At 43.0% G+C, this 21,884-nt stretch overlaps 1 protein-coding gene across 2 annotated transcripts in view; it reads left to right on the forward strand.

Moving 5' to 3' along the window:
* FGD3 (FYVE, RhoGEF and PH domain containing 3) overlaps positions 1 to 21,884 on the forward strand; it is a 176,764-nt gene that overhangs the window by 47,716 nt on the left and 107,164 nt on the right. The gene's annotated exons all lie outside the window — the stretch shown is intronic.

Consider the following 21,884-nt stretch of genomic DNA (forward strand, 5'->3'; position numbering starts at 1 on the left):
CAGAAGAGTTATATACTATCTTCATATATGTAAACTGATTTGACAGTTAAGATTTTTTTAAAAACTCTGGCTATATCTGTTATGTTTGTTAAATACCTGAATCAGACAGTATTCTAGCATTGATTGAATACTTCTAATGGTGATGAATGATCAAATACATCTGTTTAAATTTTGATCAGTTTGTGACGAATTAGCAGGGTTTTGTGTTTGTTGTTTTGATAGGGGTGTAGATGTAGTTTTCTTTAAAATGTGGTCTGAAGTACATATGGCTGTGAAGTCACCATGACAACATGGACCCTCTGAAATTCCCCCCCTCCAATTACTTGTTTGTTTTTTGTTACGGTGTCACTAAATCATTCATTAATACATTTCCTCTTATGGACAAAGAAATAGTTATGTGCAGCAGTTATGGGTATGACTTGAATTATGGGCTTAAGGGTTCATTGCTGGAAAGCCTATACTACACATCATTCTGTACAGATTTAGTCTGTTTTCTTAAAAGAGAACACAGCTTCTTAATTTTTCTATTTATGGTGCAGTTTGTTTCTAACCCATAGTAGCCATAGGTTTTATCATTTGAGGAGAACGCTTAAATTGTGTATGGATTTTATCTTGTATATCTTACTGAGCTTTTATGGAGATTCACCAGCCAAGGTACTGTCTTATCAAAAGACAAAGTATCACTTAGATATCTTATTGAGCCAGATCCTATCCCGATGGGAGAAATGCTACCTGAGTGGGTGAAGGATGAGAAAAACTCTCCAGTGTTCCCTTGCAGAAATTTCCTCCAAATTTGTCTGTTGGCTGGTATGGGTTTTTCCCCTATGGAAGAAACAAGAGGACTAGTTTCCATACCCTTGGGATCTCCCAGATCCTCCTGCATCTTGGGAGAGCCCCTGTAGGCATATGGCCATCGACCTTGAGGCCTTGTACCTCTCCTGTTTCCTTGAAGATCTCCTCAGGCTCCCTGTCAGCATAGCTTCTGGAAGGGATAGTGATTTTATACAAGTTTGTGTTCCTTACAGTAACAACCACAAGGTGTGTAATGCGTATATAATAGATGTATTTGTATGGACTGTATATGAAACCTTTCCATTTGGGAAGGGAAGGTGTACTGATAAATTTTAAAAGACCAGCATACATTTTTCTGGTTCATCATATGTTTCTGGTGTTAATTTATCCTATATTATGTTTTTTACAAACTGATCCCCAAATTCTTGTAACTGTAAGCTTTACAATAAAAAAAATGTGAGTAGAAGAATCCTGCTTCTGTGATATCTTTTAAGAACAAAAATATTGGCTTTATCTGGTAGTCATTGTGACAGCAAAGAAATACAGCTGCAAGTGCATTTATCAGGCTGAAGTAAAATAATTTAAAAGGCAAGTGTGGAAGAGACAATTTTTGTCTTTGAGTTATTACTATACCTGCTTGACATGAGAAAATGAAGACTTCATCTCAGCTGTCCAAGTTTTCTCACTGGTTTCTGGGAAAAATCCTGACATCAGTATGTTTTCTTTTTTTAAAATTATTTCTAAATCAGGAAAACAATATAGTGCCCTATCAACACTCAAGCAAAATTCCCAGTGACTTCAACAAGAGTTCTGCTTAAGTTTTTCAGGATTGGGCCCTGCTCTTAAATGAATCCAGACAACTGTGGCATGGTTACTTCCACATGACCATCTCCCTTATCTTCCTGTCTTATTCATTGTCACCTTCATGGTTGTGGCAACTATTGCACCTGCTGCCTTGTCCATGGCATGGCTGGAAATCCTAAGATTTTTTTTTGGAAGCGGACCTGGGGACAGCCTGAATGTGAGCCCAAGGCCAGTAGACTTAGCTGTAGCTCTTATGATTGACTTAAGGTTCTGCTGGAGTTACCGGTAGGTACATGGATGTTGATTATACTGGGTGAATAGATTCCACCTTCAAGGGACACTCTATCAGGTTAAAGACATCTTAAAAAGTTAGTTTAAGCTACTGCTCTGAGAGCTAGGTATTGAAAGACCAGAAGATGGGTTCATTCCTCCTTCTGAGACTTGCTGCTGCCGCCACTGCCTTTAGGAACCCCAGAGATAATGATCTGTCCACTTTCTGGACCTGGAAATGTCAGGATCCATGGCTACAGAGCTCTTGAGCTATATGACACTCTTTGCATGTGGGAACTGGCTACTGATTCCCCTCTCCGGGAGTGGAGCCAGTGTGGCTAGTGTAGGGGAGCACAAACCAATCCCCCAACACCACCGGCAGTATGAGTAGGAGGATTCTATGTCCAATATCCACTAATAAGTAGTAGCTGATGGGAGGTCCCTGCTGGGCAGATTAGTGAGTGGGAGGTTAATGATAGAGAGGTGCCTGGGATAGCTGGAGAGATGGAAATGCATGCGAGAGGGAGGGAGTGTGGTTGGGATATTTGGAGGAAGTGAATCCTGCCACCACCACCTCCCTGCTCTCCATAACTCTTGCTCCATGGTGAGCTGGTGGCAGAAGAGGTATCACAGCAGGCTCTGGTGGTGGAAGGAATCCCTGTACAGGGAATCCCTGATGGATTCATGGGGATCCCCTTGGGCTGGAGCAGGGGTGTCTGGGCTCCTTAAAGGCATGAATATCATGCAAGACACATTGTACTTGGCTACCATGGAGATTTAAATTCCCTCCTCACTTCAGTTTGGTTGTGGTGCTGTGGTGAGAGTCCGTTTTGTAGACTTTTAGTCACGTGTATAAGGGATTTGTCTTCTCTCCATGGAGGTTTTTTGTAAGGATATTGGTCTGGGGGTGGGTAAGCTTTAATGTTTAATGGTGCTTTAATGTTTCTTGGCAGTGTTCTATTATGGAGCACCAATACTTACTCCACAGCTCAAGGTGGGGCTAGTTTCCCAGTGTAATCCTGATTTTTTCAATCTCCCCATAGGATATGCAGAAAGAATCTTTTTAAAAATATGGTATTATACATCTCATTGCAGCCGGAAAATTTGATCAAATGCAGGCAAAGAGATATGGTGTTTTTGAAAAGGTATCTGTAAATTTTACTTTAGAATGTTTTTACTTATATGGGGAGAGAACAACCTCCAAAGTGTCTGGGCTTATAAACTCAAAATTTTTTTGTTTGCCTTTTAGGGTAGTCTATGCTCTAATTAGACACCCGTGTCTGGCCCGTACCAGTTGATTCTGGCTCGTGGGGCTTGGGCTAAGGGGCTGTTTGATTGTGGTATAGATGTTTGGGTTTGGACTGGAGCCTGGGCTCTAAGATCCTGTGCGAGGGTCCCACAGCTCGAGCTCAAATGTCTGTGTCTCAATTAAACAGCCCCTTAGTCCAAGCCCTGCTAGCCTAAGTCAACTGGCACCGGCCATCAGCAAGTCTCTAACTGCAGTGTAGACATTCTCTTAGTGTTTTCTGGGATTGGGAACTGGAGCGAGGTGAAATAGTATAAGAAAATATATTAAGAGTTCTTAAGCGTATAAAGAATATTCTTTATCAATATAAACTTACCTTGTTCTGACTTGAGTTGAGCCAAAGATGGTGGGATCAGTGTGTGTATTGCGGAGGAGAATCGGGTAATCAGGAATGAGTATAGACTTGTGGTAGGGCATTGCAGGGCATATGGAGGGGTGATTGATGCTGTTCTTTCCCGTCTTGAAGTGGAGGAGCTCTGAGTCAGGAGAAGGCAGCACATAGAAGGTAGGGGCAGGACACTTGTTGGGTACAGACAAAGGATGAATGCACTCATATATGTGACTCAAGTGACTTCAGAAGCATAAAGGAGGAGGACACAGATCTCAGGGGGGAAAGGACGTGGAACAGGATGCAGGAAACTGGAAGAGGAATAGAGTGCAAGGAACCTGTGGAGAAATAGAGGTGGACAGAATACAACCAGTTTTCCAGGTGAAAAAAAGCTGTCCTTTCCCTTCCACCGTTTGCCTCCACTGTCCCCACTTTCATGCAAGTAAAACTCCCACCACACACCTAAGGATATGCTAACATTTGGCAGAGGGAATCTCTGCTTTGGTAAGCTTCATGTGGGGCCAGACCATCAGCTGATTTAGATCAATGTAGCTTCATTGACTTCTTCCAGCGCACCCTCTATTCTTCCAGGTCCCTGCATGCTCTTCTGTTAAGACAATTGAGCGATTTTGGTTTATGCACGTGAGGATCTGGCCCCAGATCTTTTAGGGAGAGGCTCCTCTCCTGCAGGCTTCATACCCCAATTTAGTTTCAACATTTTAGAGCTTATTTAAAAGAAAAATAAGGAAACGTATAAACCAAATACATCAGAGCCCCCTCCCACACCTCAAACTCCTCATCCCCAGCTCCGGTCATGGGCATCAACAATTTTCTTCAACTGGGTTGTCAGAAAAAAAGTTTGAAAATCACTGTTGTAGACAAGAGAAAATTTCAGTTTTGGTGCAATTTTTATATTTTTCAGTCAGGACAAACAAAACCATATATTTTATTTTGGGCGGTGTCAGCCTGAATCTAAACATTTCATTGTCTTGAACTGAATCCAAACTTCTTTTGTTTTAGGTCACTTCAGCATGAATCTATTTACCTGGGCTGTCGTGCTGCCACATGGGAGTTGTAGTTTGATTTCTTCGTGGCTCCATTCTCCCCTGTGGGCTTTCTGGCTGGACTACATCTCTCAAAATGCACTGTGATCTCACCTCTGGCTGAACTGCTGTTGTCCATCATGGCAGTCCTATGACTGGGGTGCATCATGCAAGATGTAGACCACCCAGGGAACCCCATCCCTAGCGGAGAATGGGGGCATAAGGTACTCAAACTACAACTCCCATGATGCACCATGGCAGCTCAGGTGGATCCTGTTCAGTGTCAAACCAAATTTCCAAACAGATATTTTAAAGAAATTTTTATTTTGTGTGTGTGTGTTGGGGGGGAGGGGATAAAATTTGGACGGTTAGCGCTAATTCAGGTTGAAAACAAATGTTGAAATCATGGAATTTTCCAGTCAGCTCTGTTAGATAGTAATCACCTCTGTGATAGCCAACTCCACTGCTGTGACTATTCTTACTTCCCATTTCTCTCTCCCCTGTTTTGAGCAATTCATTATCAGTCCCTACTCTCTGCAGGCTGCCAAGGCCATTATTATGATCCATACCTTTGTGGGCTGTACAAGAGCAGGAATCATCTTAACCCCTCCCCCAGCTAGCTGTGCAGCTGTGTTACAGGGCAGAGTCTAGCCCAAGTACTTTTTACCTTCTAATATTCTAGTGACTTTTTTATCAGAAGTGCTAATTTAAAAAGGGAATTGCATTTGCCATTAAATGTGGCTTTTCCTTTGTGTAAAACGATTATACTTTAGAGGACTAAATTTTTTCAGATCCCAATCGTGCAAGCTTCTGAGGGTCTCCCAGCAAGGAGTTGAGCTCTCTCCACTCCTTTATAAACTGTTTGAGTGAGGGGAGCTCAGCACTTTGCATGAAGAGGTGTTCAGCACCTTGTAGGAACAGGCCTTTGAAGAGTTAACATGTATAAGACCGCTACTCAGTGAATATTTAGGTCATGGAATGTTGAGTCTAGAGAGCGACTGTGAATAGCACTGACAACTATGTGGCTTTTACTTGGACAATATAGCATTTGAAAGTATCTTGCACATTCATATATCAACTCGTGTTTTAGGTTTAGGGTTTGATACCATGTTCTCAAATGCAGTGGTCTTTCTGGCATGGGTTATTACAGGTGCATAAATGAAAACAATATACATCAATTGCACTGCTTGCGGAGTGAAACTTTAATCCTGCAGTCACGTTACCAAAATGGATATTTTTTTTCTGATCTCCCAGTATCCAACCATGAATTTACAAGAGGTGAACTAAGTGTCTAAATATGAGTGTCCTAAACTTATTATTCACTGTGGTGTCCTGTGGCCCTGGTCAGGGTCCAATTGTGCTAAGTGCTGTAAATACAAAATTATAGGGTACAATCTTTGAAAGTGCCTAAGGGGTTTAGGAGCTAAAGTCTCACTGACTTTCTATAGATATATGGCTGCTAAGTCGCTTGAGAAAATCCTACCCATAGTCCTTGCCCTGAAATATTTACAAAGATCCTGAAGTCACATACATACTTTTGCGTGTGAATATTCCCATTGAAATCTATGAGACTACTCACGTGTAACCATTTGCAGGACTGGGACCTAAAATTGTTTTTACTTTTACTTTCCCACCACATCAAGGGCACAGACTTTCTATCTGTACAGTGCCTGGTACAATGGTATGCTGATCATAATCACAGCCTCTGGGCACTGTTGTAATACATATAATAATAGCATGTGTAACTATAGTTTCAGGAGGGAGAACCAGCAGAATCTGCTGAATAGAATTATTTAGAATCCTATGTTAATAGGCCTTCTTTTGTTTTAAATAAGAGCTCATGATTAACTGGGGCGGGAGAATCTATTTCAAAATGGTAATAAGGACAGTTAAACAAATTGTACACTAGTGAGATAATCCCAGGTGGCAGTGGTTCTGAGCTGGTAAGATTCACCTTGAAGTAGATTTATTTCCACATCTCTTATTGCTTGTGTCAAAATCGGTAAATTTTATTATTCAGTGAAAATAATCCTTTGGCAATAAATTAGGTTATTTCCTTCTGACTGGACTTCATGTTTCTGTTTAACTTCTTATCTCTATCAAGAGGAAGGATTATCCATTCCTAAAAATGAACTATTCTTCTCAGTTGGTTTTATTTAAAGTTGTTCCACCTGTGCAGTGTTTACTAGTATTTTCTAGGGTGAATGATAGCTGCAAAAACCCCTATATTGCTGGTTGCACAGTTAAAAATTAAAAAGTCAAGAAATGCAGCTATTTTTACTTTTGCTATTTTCTGTTCTTGTTTCTTTTATCATAAATGTAGTTGATAATTATGCTGTTGCATTTATACCATAAAATATATAGGATGTGCTTTGTGGCCAATTTAACTGTAACATAGTGATAAGTTGAAGGGAAGCAATCATCCTGATTTTTGCATCACAATAAGATACTGCAATTCTCAGCATGCTGTGGGTCTCTTTTATATATGTCCAAATATTTGGGGGAATTTTTTTTTTGTCAGATATAGTGTCTTCAGGTCCATAACTGAATGGCTATTTGCTACTTGTAGTGTTTTTTTTTTCCTTTTTCCAGCTAACTATCTGCATTAAGAAAAATTAAGAATGGTTATATGAGTATAAATGTAGGTGAGCATATTTGTGAATAAAATTGAAATATTAAAAATGGGATTGCATAGCAAAATAGATCAATTTCCTTTTTAAAACCATCTCAAATAGATTAATGCCGCTGAAGATTTTTAACCACAAACATCTTGTTTGTTGAGCTCAGCAAGAGTAATAGATTTCTTAGCAAAATACATGGTAAAATGTTTTAGTTTTCGTTTACATTTTTGCCAAGAAACCTATCTAAACATTCACTGTGTAACCTAGTAAATGTGAATAAACAATGTTTGAACCATAAATGACTGGAAAAGGGACTATTAACTCTCTACTATTTATACAAATTTATTTTTTTAGATAATGGCACATATTAAAAGCAACATTTTGTAAACTGCCTAGTGTCTGTAACTTACTTTTCCGGGACTGATGCAAACATCTGTGTAGGACTACATACAAATGTTAACCAATTGTTGCCTTAATATTTCAAATACTCCATAAAACGATTTTCTCTTAGCAAATAAGAAATTTTGAAAAATAACATTATAAACATAGTAGTAGTAGTAATGTTTTTCATTTAGAATAGTTGTGCTAATTCTTGGAGAGTTGCAAAACATAGACACTCTTCAAAAATTTTACCCAAAGTGATGTAGGAGCCTATATTTCATTGAATGCCAATGGGACTTAGGCTCGTAAGTGCCCAAGGGCTAGAAAAAGTACCAGTGGGATTTTCAGAAGCACCTACAGGCTAGTTTCAATGAAAGTTAAGTCCATAACCTATGTATTTTAATCTCCTAAATACCTTGGAAAATCACTTTTTAAAGAAGGACTTAGGTGCTTTTGAAAATTTTCCAATAATCTACTTTGTGTAGTTTACAGTGAACTCTCTAGTCTATACCTGTCCCAACCACAATCTGGCCAAGTGTTAAGGAGCTTTTTCCTCTTCTTCTTTCCATTTTCCTTTTGAACTGTCAAGGGCTGTAATATTAGTTGTAGGTCAATGGCATGGGTTTCTGTCTCCTGAGTGCTGGCTGAGGATATGGTATTTCATCCTTCTAACCCTCACGTTGTTTACTCAGGCTTTATATGGGGAAGGAGAATTTTCATCCAAGGATCTCATAGCACATTGGAAAACATTTAATTAAGCCTTACAAATACTTTTTTAAGTTAGGGAAGTAGAAGTAGTAGTATTATATTAAATGAGAGGCACAGAGAATTCAAGGCAATGTGATGAGTCAGTGACAGTCCTGCCTCCCAATATTTTTTCTAAGCACCAGATATACGATCTCTCTTTGTCTTAAATCATTTTTTCACTTAATTTATGTATATTGTTTCTCAGTATAACTGTGCATAACATTTGAATGTGAAAATCTGATGAGCATGTGGTTTTGGAAAAGTTATAGCATTTAGTTTTTAAGTTACTAATTTTTCTTTCCTTGATAAAATATTACTGCCTTGTTTATCCTTCACTAGACAACTACTAACCCTTTCTTTGGTGGTATGGATTACATTCTTTACAGGTTTTTAATTACAGTCTTCAATATGCAGTAAAATTTAAATCATTGTCCAAGGCTGAGGACTGTCTATTGATGAGTAGCTGCATTCTGAACTATTCCAGCTTGCTCCAATTCATCTGTGAAGAATTTGATTTTGGATGTTAATTACCCTACACATCAGCAATTGGTTTAAAGCATTGTTAAGGAGAATAAATAGCTTGTACAAAACCTGGTCGTGTGGAAGCTGCTCTTACTATTTATTAGCTGTAATTTGTCTGTCTACCGTTTGAAAGCATTATGCACAAAGATGAGCTCAGCTCTTTGAGATAACCATCCATTGTGGATATTAACTTATTTCTTCCTGGAAATTAAAAGACAAAAGAAAATTACTCCCCCCACTTGCAGGCGGATGGAGAAGCAAATCAAATGATATTGGCCCCAATCCTGCAAACAGCTACGTGCTTGAGTAGTCCAATTGATTTCTTTACTCACATGCGTTAAGTGTTTGATCCAGAGTCTTTTTTTGGAATTGCATGTAAGTAAACAGGATGTTAGAATAAATTTGGGAGTTGATTTTCATTGCATAGTTAGGGTGACCATATTTTCCCAAATGGAAAACTGGACATTTCTGGACTGGCCTGAGCCCTCCCTGAGGTCCCCCAACCTCCTTGCGCATGGGGGTTGCAGATGACACTAAACTGGGAGAAGAAGTAGATATGCTGGAGGGTAGGGATAGGATACAGAGGGACCTAGACAAATTAGAGGATTGGGCCAAAAGAAATCTGATGAGGTTCAACAAGGACAAGTGCAGAGTCCTGCACTTAGGACGGAAGAATCCCATGCACCGCTACAGACTAGGGACCGAATGGCTAGGCAGCAGTTCTGCAGAAAAGGACCTAGGGATTAGAGTGGACGAGAAGCTGGATATGAGTCAAAAGTTTGCTGCTGTTGCCAAGAAGGCCAATGGCATTTTGGGATGTATAAGTAGGGGCATTACCAGCAGATCGAGGGACGAGATCATTCCCCTTTATTCGACATTGGTGAGGCCTCATGTGAAGTACTGTGTCCAGTTTTGGGCCCCACATTACAAGAAGGATGTGGAAAAATTGGAAAGCGCCCAGCGGAGGGCAACAAAAATGATTAGGGGACTGGAATACATGACTTATAAGAAGAGGCTGAGGGAACTGGAATTGTTTAGTCTGCGGAAGAGAAGAATGAGGGGGGATTTGATAGCTGCTTTCAACTACCTGAAAGGGGGTTCCAAAGAGGATGGATCTAGACTGTTCTCAGTAGTAGCAATTGACAGAACGAGGAGTAATGGTCTCATGTTGCAGTGGGGGAGGTTTAGGTTGGATATTAGGAAAACTTTTTCACTAGGAGAGTGGTGAAACACTGGAATGCATTACCTAGGGAGGTGGTGGAATCTTCTTCCATAGAAGTTTTTAAGATCAGGCTTGATAAAGCCCTGGCTGGGATGATTTAGTTGGGGATTGGTCCTGCTTTGAGTGGGGGGTTGGACTGCATGACCTCCTGAGGTCCCTTCCAACCCTGATATTCTATGATTCTTTGGGGCTGCCCAAGGCCACCCTTGCCCCCCTGCACTTGGGCCAGCCCAAGCCCTCCCTTCTTCCTGGACATGCGGGGCCAACCTGAGGTCCCCTTCCCTATTGGCGCCTGGGATTGGCCTGAGCCACCCAGCTGCCTGCCTGCCTGCCCGCAGGGCTGGTGGTCCAAGCCCCGCCACCACCACATGCCTGCCCGTGGGATTGGTGGTCCAAGCCCCCACCACCACCACGCACTGGGCTGCCCGAGGCCCCCCTTGCTCTCCTGCATGTGAAGCGGGCTGGCCAGCCTGAGTTGCTCTCCCTAGCCCTCCCTCCAGCGCAGGGCAGGTGTTGCTTCTCCCCCCGCCCACATTCCTCCATGCCCCACTACGAGTCCCACGTGTGGGGGTGCGGAGTGGGTTGGCAGTGAGGTGAAACACTGCTTGCAGCCTGCTCCCCCTGCCAGGGAGCCAGTGGAGCCCCTCTCCCCAGGAGAGAAGAGAAGGGATCCTCTCACCAGGGCTGAGCAGGGACCCCCATCCCTGCGGGCTTCCCCAAGCACCAGGCAGGAGGCACAGCAGGTGCATGGAGGAGGGGGGACACGACCTGCCCCAGATACTCACCCGTGTAAGGCAAAGCTGATGATGGCGTGGTGGGGGTGCTTCCCGGCAGGTATGGAGGGGCGGTGGTGCTGGAGCAGTAGTGGGAGCGGGGGGAAATGGCGGAGCCTGGGCAGTTCTTTGGTGTGCTCTTGTTGCCTATCCCTGGCACTGCTGCTGCCGCCAATGCTGCTGGAGGAGGCGGCAGCAAGGGAGACTCTGGTGTGGGCGTGCGCTGGGGAGAGCAAAGGGGGTGGGGCATGGCTGCTTGCTATTCCCCTCTTCCCCCCCCCCCCCCCCCGCTGGCTCTGTGCTGCAATCCCAGAAAATACAGGACAATTTGCCCGTATCTAACAAAAAGTCGGGTCACCTGGAAAAAGGCTTAAATATAGGACTGTCCCATTAAAACGGGATGTCTGGTTACTCTACACATAGTTGTATCTTTTGTCATGCTGTATTTGCACTGCAATGATGAAACGCAGCTTCATAAAAAATATAAATTCATTGTCCACTGGAAAATGAGTTCTGGGTGGCAGAATAAATTAATGGGACAGTAGATTTCCATAGGAGAATTCTGTACTTATTGTTATAAGCAACCCACGGCTGCTACTCTGAAACATAAATTATTGTAACTGAGAAATATCAGAGAAAAATAATTCCCTATATCTTCAGTTTTTCTTTGTGCGTTCAACAGCAGCTTATGTCTAGTCAGTTGTACTCCTTTGTTGATCATGCCCCCTCTTCCCTGGTCTCTGTAACAGCAGCAGCAAAGCCAAAAATGAAGATGTTGTAGGCAAATATGTGCACACCAAGATACGTGATGAGGGAGTCTTTTGTAATTTCTAGTGTCACCTTAGTTGCTTTGTCACTGGTTTCATATCTCCTACTGAACCAGATAGCAGAAGGTGGACAATTAAGATATTTGATGACTACAGCATAAGTGTTAGGCAAATGATATTTAAAAAAAATTAAAACTAAAAAACATTTTCTTTTTATGCTGTTAAATTTCTGCTCTGTAGCTGGCCACCACAATAGCTGAAGAGCAGCAGCAGCAAAGTTGTCTCTTTTTGAGACCAGTTTCAGTTCAACGAACCCAGAGATCACTGTTACTCACTATTATTTACTCTGGCTGCCGGCCTATCTCTGGGCTTGGGCATAACTGCAGAAGATATACCAGTAGATGGGTACTATTTTTCTGATGTCTCTGTGGATGTATAGCTGGAGAAAGAAAGTAGATTGACCACATAGAGCATCAGAGCCTTAGCTTCATCGATAAAAGTTGCCAAGAGCTATAGGTCCTTTTCTGAGTTTGCTGCTTTGTCAGCTTTGCCTAAAGTGGGAGGCACAATGGCATAACTAATACATAGACTTTGAATTTATTTATGGATGTCAGTTTGGACCCAGGGCTGAGCTGTGGATTTTCCCAAATTTGTTCCAGTTCATTTATGAGCAGGATAATTTAGATTAAGGCTATTCTGAGTCCCAGCTTGTTTGGTGATAATCCTAAAAATTTCAAGATCAGAAAACGCCCCAGTATTCCAGTGTAGTCCTGAGGAGCTGCAACTGTGCTACATTTTTATGCATGTCAATCATCTGAAAAGTGTTTGGTGAGCAAGACAGACTTGTGCAATTTTACCTTCCATTTGCTCTGTTTTTTAGAGAGGTGAGGAGGAAAAGCGAGGGACTGGCGGCTTGCCTAATATGAAATACTGTTGCTGTTCTTGTGTTATAGTGGCTTTTGTAAAGTATAATGTATGCAGGCAGCTGTTCATGAATGGATGTTATAGAATGGCTGCAGGTTAAGCTGTTTTTATTACATTGTTTCACCCTGAAAATTGGATATGGCTTACAGACAACATAATCAAAATTCAGTGCAATCCTTGTTTTTCTTGAAAGGCTTCTGTTGGGTTTCAGTAGACATATGAAGACTCTAAGATTTAACATTATTCTACTAAGAGAGTGACAGACTTACTAGTTATTTTTATAACGTTTCTTGATTTACTCTCATTTGTACACTTTCAATTTTAAAGAGCCTCTTTCATTTTTGTTCTTGAATTTTTTTTAAATCAGCGGGAAGATATCCGTTAGGGCTAATTGACTTCATTGTATGGTAAATTTAATCTAACACTTACTCTTTAAACATTTTGAGGAACTGGCTTTCATAAAAATTAAATTTCATCATTAAATTTTTATAATTAAAATTTAATTAATTTGATTTTTACCATTTTCTTTTATCATATCTACAATTGTGCTAGTAGAAATAATGTTTTAACTTTAATTGTAGATTAATTTAAAAGATCCAAAAATCTGAATTAATTATAAGAGGCATTCAGAATCAGAAATAACCTTCTCCCCCCCCTTTTTCTTTTGCAGTGAATGCATTTTGTATTTTTCTTAATAGCCTCTAAATTTGTTATAATTACTTTTATTCTCATCTCCCGCCATTATTTCTGGTTGTCCTTTCTCCTGGATGATACAGCTTTGTCAATATGCACGACATCTTACATATTAAGTATTTTCCATCAATAAAAGGATAATATGGAATAATTCATGGAAATTAGTTATTGGTAGAGCTGTGAGGGCTGTTCAGCCAATGATTTATTCCATACAGTTTTAATTGAAAGTCTTCAGATGTGTCCTGTTGAAGAAATATTATCTGTTCATATATTTGTAGACCTGCAAATCTGCAGATATGCTTTGTATCCACAGACCATGTTTGCAGATCAGATGCGGATACAAATTTTGTATCCATGCAGGACTCTACATATATTTTGGAACTGCCAAGTGTCAAGTATATTTTACCATCACATCTTGGTCTCCTTTGGTATCTCTGCTTTCCAAGGATTCCCCCCCGCCCCGCAATTGAACTTGTGTTTTGGATTATTCTTTCCCGAAGACATATTCACTTGCATTTTTCCTAGATGAATCTCATTTTGTTGTTGTTCAAGAGATGTCCCTGTGCCTTCGCTCGGAGAGCTTTACAGCAGTGCCAGTGCGGTGTCTCAATTAGGGTGGCCAGATGTCCCAATTTTATAGGGACAGTCCCAATATTTGGGGCTTTTTCTTATATAGGCACCGATTACACCCCACCCCCTGTTCTGATTTTTCACATTTGCCATCTGGTCACCCTAGTCTCAGTAGCACGTGCGTGGCCCAGATTCCTCAGTTCCTTCTCTACTGTTCCCTGGCCTGAGATGGAGCTCAGCGGTCCCGCTCGTTTTTCGAGTCTTCATAGTTAGTTTAGGCAAATTTATATTAGTTAGCTTAGTTTTCTTAGTTAGATAAGGTTTAGTTCTTAGACTTATCTTCCCTGTTTAAAAAAAAAAAGTCCCCCCTTTTTACCTCAGATTTAGTGACCCCATAAAATGCCTGGTTCACCAGGTTTCAAGAGATGCACAATGTGCAGAGAGGCCATCCCCATCTTGGACGGCCATTCTCAATGTGTTTGGTGTTTGGGGGAATCCCATGTACCCTACAAATGTGCTCACTTTAATAAATGGAAAGCCAGGGCACACAAGGACAGAGATCTGAGGCTGAAGCTCATCCTCATGGAAAAGTCCCTCAGGCCCACCTCTGACCCAGGCCATCAGTCCTCCTTGCAGCAGAGTCCACTGCCAACATCTTCAAAGGATAAGAAACTGAGAAAAAAGCACCTGGATTCAATGCTCAGAGGGAGCACATAGCCTCAAAACAGTCGCCGACCAGGTCAGTCTCATTGGTGCGGCCGCTCCAGAGCTCAGCATATGTGATGCTCCTGGCACCTCCGGCACAGTCCATGCATCGGTTCTCATTTACATTGAGTAGCATCTTATTCCAGTGCCGAGGCCGATGGCTCTAAATTGCCTGCCTCCACTGCGGCACCATCAGTCACCGCACAGGACATGGTGCCAGCAACTACTCCCGCACCTTTGCCGCAGCTGCCCATGACTGGTCCCGCGTTGCTGCCGTAGATTACTCCAGCACCGACCCAGCATGCGGCACTACACGTGCACTTTGTGCCTCACCCATTGGCACCGACCTAGCACGCTGCGCCTCCGGTGCATGTAGTGCCTCACCCATCGGTACCAACCCAGCATGAGGTGCCTCCGACGCATGTAGTGCCTCACCAGTCAGCACCGTCAATCTCCATCCCACCCCACCCCCCACCCGCAGTTTCTCCACCAGAGAGAACTGGCTGTTTCTCCTACCCCAGAATCTCCTGTACTGAGCATTGATGTTTCACCTGGACTGTCGGCACCATACCGACAGCTATCCCTGATTCCTTCACACTTTTCCAGTGATGATGATGATGATGATGTTGAAGGGTTTTTTCCCCCACACCTTTCTTCCCCAGTCAAGACACCTATTGGTGCTGGACTGTTTAGATCATGGTCCTCATATTCCAGAGACTTACCACCTTGATATGGCCAACCTTGGATGGGGCCACCTGTGCCCTTCCTGGGTCAATAGCCCTATTGGAATCCCTGGGGGTCTTACAGAAGACATTACGGCACTCGTCCTAACCCACACAGGGAGGATGTCAGATCTCCTCCTCCACCCTCAAACACTGCTGTTGAGCTACAGGAGGAGCCACCAGTTCAACGGGCAGAGGATGTTGCATCCAGCACCTCTCCAACGAATAACGACTCATCTTCGTCACAAGACGAGGCTGTTATGCCTCTGCCACCAACAGCAGCAGACAATTTCACACACTTTCAGACTTTGTTTAAAAGGGTTGCTGAAAAGCTAAAGATTCCTTTTGAGGAGGTGTCGGAGAATCAGCATGAGCTGATTTTACAAACTTCTGCTTCTTCCAAGATTGCAGTGCCTATCCATGGGGCTATCCTGGAACCCGCCAAGACCATATGACAGATCCCAGTCATGATGCCCCCAACCTGCAAGAGAGCGGACCGCAAATATTATGTCCCTTCCAAGGGTTCTGAATTCTTCTTTACTCAACCAGCATCCAACTTGCTGGTAGTTGAAGTGGTCAATCAAAGAAACAAACAGCAACACTTTCGGTCCACTCTATCCGATAGGGAGAGTAAGAGGACGGACTAACTTGGCTGCAAAGTTTACTCGCCCCATACTTTACAATTTAGATTGGCAAACTATGTGGCCTATTAGTGAAGTACGACCACAGGAACTACGGTAAATTCATGGAATTTATTAATGACATTCCTGAAGATAAATCACAACAGTTCAAAGCCGTGGTCTCTGATGGGCAGATGATATCTCACGCAGCTCTTCTGGCCATCCTTGATGTTGCTGACACAGCCACCAGGTCCAACGCTATGGCTGCAGTCATGCTCCGAGCCAAATGGTTCGTCTCCTCCTCATTCTCACGGGAGATACAGAATACTGTAGAAGATCTCGCCATAGAAAGGGAGAAGCTGTTTGCAGCAAAAACTAATGAGGTGCTGCACACCATGAAAGACTCATGGGCTACGCTCAGGTCCTTCGGCATCCACACACCTGACACAAGAAGAAGACAATACAGATATCACCCTTACCAACACCCTAGATATCTGGCATGTACACATCATCAAAGACCATATGACCAGCAGCAGCACCAGCCCCAGAGAAATAGACCTCAACAGCATCGCCACCCAGCAGCGTCTCAACCTCCTCCATGTAACAAGCAGATTTTGAAGCCTTGGTCGAGTGTATAGAAGACCTCCCACTCACTACAGCGCTCACTTCAACCATCCACCCTTTTGGACACTGTCTGCTCCCATTCCTTACCAACTGGGTAGCTATCACTATGGACAGATGGGCCCTAGAAGTCATCTGATCGGGCTATGCCATCCCGTTCCTGTCCATATCCCCCTCTCCTGGCCTTCTTCAGGGACCCCTCTCATAACAACTTGCTCCATCAAGAGGTACAACATCTTCTACAACTAGGAGCAGTGGAGACAGTACCCACTCAACACAGAGGGAAGGGGTTTTACTCGCACAATTTTTTAAAACAAAAGAAAAGTGGGGGGTGAAAATCCATTCTCAATCTCCGACAACTAAACAAGTTAGTCAAGAAACAGAAATTGAGGATGGTCACCCTAACAACAATAATTCTGGCGCTGGAGCAGGGAGATTGTTTTCAGCCTTTTACCTCCAGGATGCTTATTTTCATGTCACTAAACACCCTGCCCACAGACATTTTCTCAAATTTGCTTTGGGCACAGATCATTACCAGTGCAAGGTTTTGCCCTTTGGCCTTTTAACAGCACCCCACGTTTTCTCAAAAATTCTCATGGTAGTAATCACACATCTCAGAAAAAAGGGAATAATAATTTTTCCTTACCTGGACGATTGTCTCCTGAAGACTCCTACCCATTCAGAAGCCATTTGAACCGCTCAGATGACTATAGATGTCAGCAACATCAAGGATGGCCAGAAGAGCTGTGTGAGATATCATCTGCCCATCAGAGACCACGGCTTTGAACTGTTGTCGTTTATCTTCAGGAATGTCATTAATAAATAGAGTCTTAGCCTACAAATAAACATAAACAAATCTACACTATATCCTACCCAGCAACTAGAGTTCCTAGGCATCCTCCTCGATTTGACAATGGGGCTTGTATCATTCCCAAAGGACAGATGCCATACCATAAAGACTCTTGTTGCCAGGATGCGGAACATCCCAAAGGTCACCGCACATGAGTGCCTGCAACTTTTAGGCCACATGGCCGCATGCGCTTCCGTAGCAAACAATGCATGCCTGTACATGCGATGCCTATGAGGCTGGTTGGCCACTCTCTACAAATCAAATGTGCACAGACTAAACTGACTACTAACTATGCCTCCCAAGGTCAAGGACTCGTTAATATGATGGACTCTACCACACAACCTGTGCTCCGGAGTCCCATTCCTGCAGGATCCTCCCTTGCTTATAATCATGACAGAAATATCCCTCATTGGCTGGAGGGCACACATGGGACATCATATGACTCAGGGCCTATGGTCCCCTACAGGAACCATGCTTCATATAAATCTTCTAGATTTCCACGTTCTCCCACTCATCAAGACCCACAAGATCAGGGTCATGACCAACGACATCGCATGTATGTTTTACATAAAGAGACAAGGGAGAGCTTGATCCCATTCACTATGCACTGAGGCTATGAAACTTTGGAATTGATGCCTCCAACACAATATCCACATCTCGGCCTCATATCTGTCCGGGTCACACCACGGCGGACAAGCTCAGTTGATCTTTCCCCCTCAATCACAAGTGGGAGCTAAACAATACCATCTTACAAGGCATCTTCCACAGTTAGGGTTATACACAACTAGATCTTTTCGCAACTGTGACCAACACAAAATGCCCCAGATTCTGCTCCAGAGCGGGTCTGGGAAAACACTCCATGGGAGATGCATTCATGATCACATGGACAACAATCTGTTATATGGATTCCCATCGATACACTTCTACACAGGATAGTACAGATGATATGGACAGACAGGGCCAGGATCATCCTAATAGCTCCTATGTGGCCCAGAGAGGCATGGGCATCCCCCCTTCCAGACCTATCATCCCAACGCAAGGGCCAGTTACACCATTCCAACATAGCGATGCTCCACCTCAAAGCATGGTTCCTCAATGGTTCCCTAATGAAGAACTAGTCTGTTCCAAACAGGTCTCAACAGTACTGTTACACAGCAGGATATGTTCTACACGTATTACCTATCACTAGGTTCACCACGTGATGTTCTGCCAGACACACCTCTCCTACTTCCACCCCTCTTCCACTTATACTATCCGGGCTTTCTTTTAGCTCAATAAACGTACATCTAACAGCAATCACAGCATTTCACCAAAAGATCAGTAACACTACTATCTTTGCCCACCCTGTCACAAAGATTCCTCAAGGGCATCCAAACGCTGTACCCAGACATTAGACCACCTACTCAACCATGGGACCTACACTTGGTCCTCACAGCCTTGATGCACAAACTTTTTGAACTGTTTGTGACCTGCTGTCTCCTGCACCTATCCATGAAAATTGTGTTTTTAGTGGCAATTACATCTGCCAGAAGCATGGCAGAATTTGGAGCGCTCATGGCTGAACCTCCATACACTACCTTTTTTAAAGATAAACTCACACTTCGAATGCATCCTAAATTTCTCCCTAAGGTGCATTCGTCCTTCCACCTCAACAAAACCTGTTCATCTACCAACATTCTTTCCTAAACTACATGTGAATACATTTGAAGCGACAGTACACACCCTTAAAGTTCACAGGGCGTTATCCTTTTATTTGCATAGGACTAAGCTGTTTAGGGCAGGGATTCTCAACTTTTTTCTTTCTGAGGCCCCCCTCAAATGCTATAAAAACACTAGGGCCTGGTGGGGTGTGTGTGGGGGGAACACAGGGTTCTGGGCCGGGGGGGACGGACCCTTGGGCATAGGTATAGTTTTACTTCTATTTTGCGGGGGCAAGGGCACAGCAGGGTACAGGGAGGGAGTGCCAACTCCACCCCCTGACTCACTCAGGAGGCCACCCAGGCTGTGTGGGGGACACAACCAAAAAATATTACTCAAACGGGGGGGCTCAGTTCAAAAAGTTGGAAAACTGCTCACGGAGTAGGGAGCGGGTAGTTAGGGGCTGTGTGCGGGCAGGGCGGCAGCTCAGGGTGCGGGCAGGGGGTAGCTAGTGGCTGTGTACAGGCGGGGTTGGGGGGGGTGCTCCCAGCACAGCTCCCACCTTCAGCGGGACGGTAGGGAGGGCACCAGCTTCAGCCCCATGCCGCTCCCGGCTGGTGTGGGGGGGACCTGGCAGTTTCAGCCCTAGGCCGCTCCCAGCTTCAGCTCTGGGGCTCAGGGCATCGGGTTTCAGCCGCCGGGCTCTGCAGTCCCCCTGAAATGGCTCGCAGACCCCCAGAGGGCTGCGGATCCCCAGTTGAGAACTGCTGATTTAGGGCTTCCCCTAAACTTTTTATTTCAATAGGGGAACGATCTAAGGGCAAATCGATATCCACCCAAAGAATATCTAAATGGATATCAGACTTCATCCGCTTATGCTACCAATTAAAGCAAATACAACCTCCAGCTTCAATCAAAGCACACTCTACTGTATCCATGTCAACTTCTGTTGCATTTCTACATAACATGCCACTCACAGACATCTACAAGGCTGCCACCTGGGCTTCGGAGCACACGTTTGCCAAACATTACACTCTTACACAAGGATCATTAATGGATAGTCGAGTGGGGCGAGCTGTGGTGTCAATGGCTTTCTTAACAGATCTGAAGTCCCTACCAGAGTAAGAGATACTGCTTTTAAGTCACCTGGAGTGGAGCACCTACAGGTAAATCTCTTGACAAAGAAGAGGAGGTTACTCACCATGTTCAGTAACTGACATTCTTCGAGATGAGTGTCCCTGTGGGTGCTCCACTACCCACCTTCCTCCCCTCTACTTTGGAATTTGGAGCAGGTTCCATTGTAGAGAAGGAACTGAGGGGTGTGAGCCGCACATGTGCTATTGAGACACCAGCGGCGTGCGAGGCCCACCCGGGCACTGCTGTAAAACTCTCTGAGCAAAGGCACAGGGTTGCACCTTAACCTGGAGTGGCGCACATACAGGGATGCTCATCTCAAACATCAGTTACTGCACAAGGTGGGTAACCTCCTTTTCTCTGCTTAGGTTTCTAGGGTGAAATCCTTGCCCTACTGATGTCAACAGGAGTTTTGCCATTGTCTTAATAGGGTCATTATTTTACCTCTAATCTCTTTAGATCCTTTTATATTGTTTCTCTCTCTTCACAATTATTTACAGCTTCTCTCATTTCAGTATCATATCTGAAATTTCACTGAAGTGCTGTTCAGGTCTTCTTCTTGATTATTAACTAAAATATTAAACAAGGCCAGACCTAACAAACATCTGTAGACCACCACTAGAACTCCCCTATATACCCCTTCCTTTGACACGTGGTTTATTGTTACCTTTACTTTACAGACATTCATCCAGTTTTCTATCCACATGGCATGTTTTCATAATGCAAATCAACCGGAATTAAGTTTTCAGCAAACATTGCCTGACATCCTCTATCAAATGCTTCACAACAACAACATTTGTACTGTGTTCCCTGTGTTGTTCTTTTACAGAACTGTATCTCATTTTTAATATTCTATCACTAACAAAAAACCAAACACAACAAACCACACTTGTCTAGCAAGATACAGTCTCTATAAATACATGCTGTTTATTGCTCTGTATAGATGCAGAGACTAAATAAAAAAACGATTAAGAAATATCTTGCATAGACTGATTTGCCCCTGTTGCCAAATAGCAACCATGTTCTGAGGGAACCAAGTGGTTAAAAAAAAAAAAGAGTTTTCTCAAATAACTATGGTTAGCTGAACAAACTACTATTTAAACATTTATTATGATGGTTTCCTTCAGAGATATTTGCTATATACTCTATTTAGATAACTGAAGAAACAATTGTATGATTGATGGAATATCTGAGCTATACATATAACTCTTTATGACCGCACTACTCTAAACAATTTTGCAATACCAGCTTTCATTCTTTACTGATGTATACATTAAGTTACAGGGGAAAAACAAGACAGAAAAATATTCACATCTTGAGAGATGTCCAGCTGCTAGAGAACATAGGAACAGAAGAAGGTCATTGTAAAAACCATGAAGGCATGGATAGCTATCTATATTGCTCCAGCTAGCTACCATAGGCAGTCATGACACACATACAAACTAATAAAGGTTATAGGTCCCTGGCACTGCACTCCACCTACACACCAAAAAGAGAAATGTATCAGTATTTTTCTAGATGAAATAGAGGATCAAACCAACTCATTATCTACAGAGAATCTTTAAACCACACTTCACAACAAAAAACATAATTTACTGTTGGTTTTGTAGAAGGTCATTTTTCCCTGACAAAAAGAAATAGAAGCTTTGCTCTACAAAAAGGAAATTATGCTGGTAAGCACATACTAACTGAAGCTGAAGGTTAAGGCAGGAAGCTATTGGAGTAGAAGAGAGCCAAGACTATATTCATGATACAAGAGAACATTAGAAAGACGCTATAGACATGTTAAGCTGTGTACAGTGCCACATGCAACAGGAATTATTAGGCCTAC

This window comes from Dermochelys coriacea, chromosome 7, assembly GCF_009764565.3.
Source record: "Dermochelys coriacea isolate rDerCor1 chromosome 7, rDerCor1.pri.v4, whole genome shotgun sequence".
NCBI classification, from domain to species: domain Eukaryota; kingdom Metazoa; phylum Chordata; order Testudines; family Dermochelyidae; genus Dermochelys; species Dermochelys coriacea.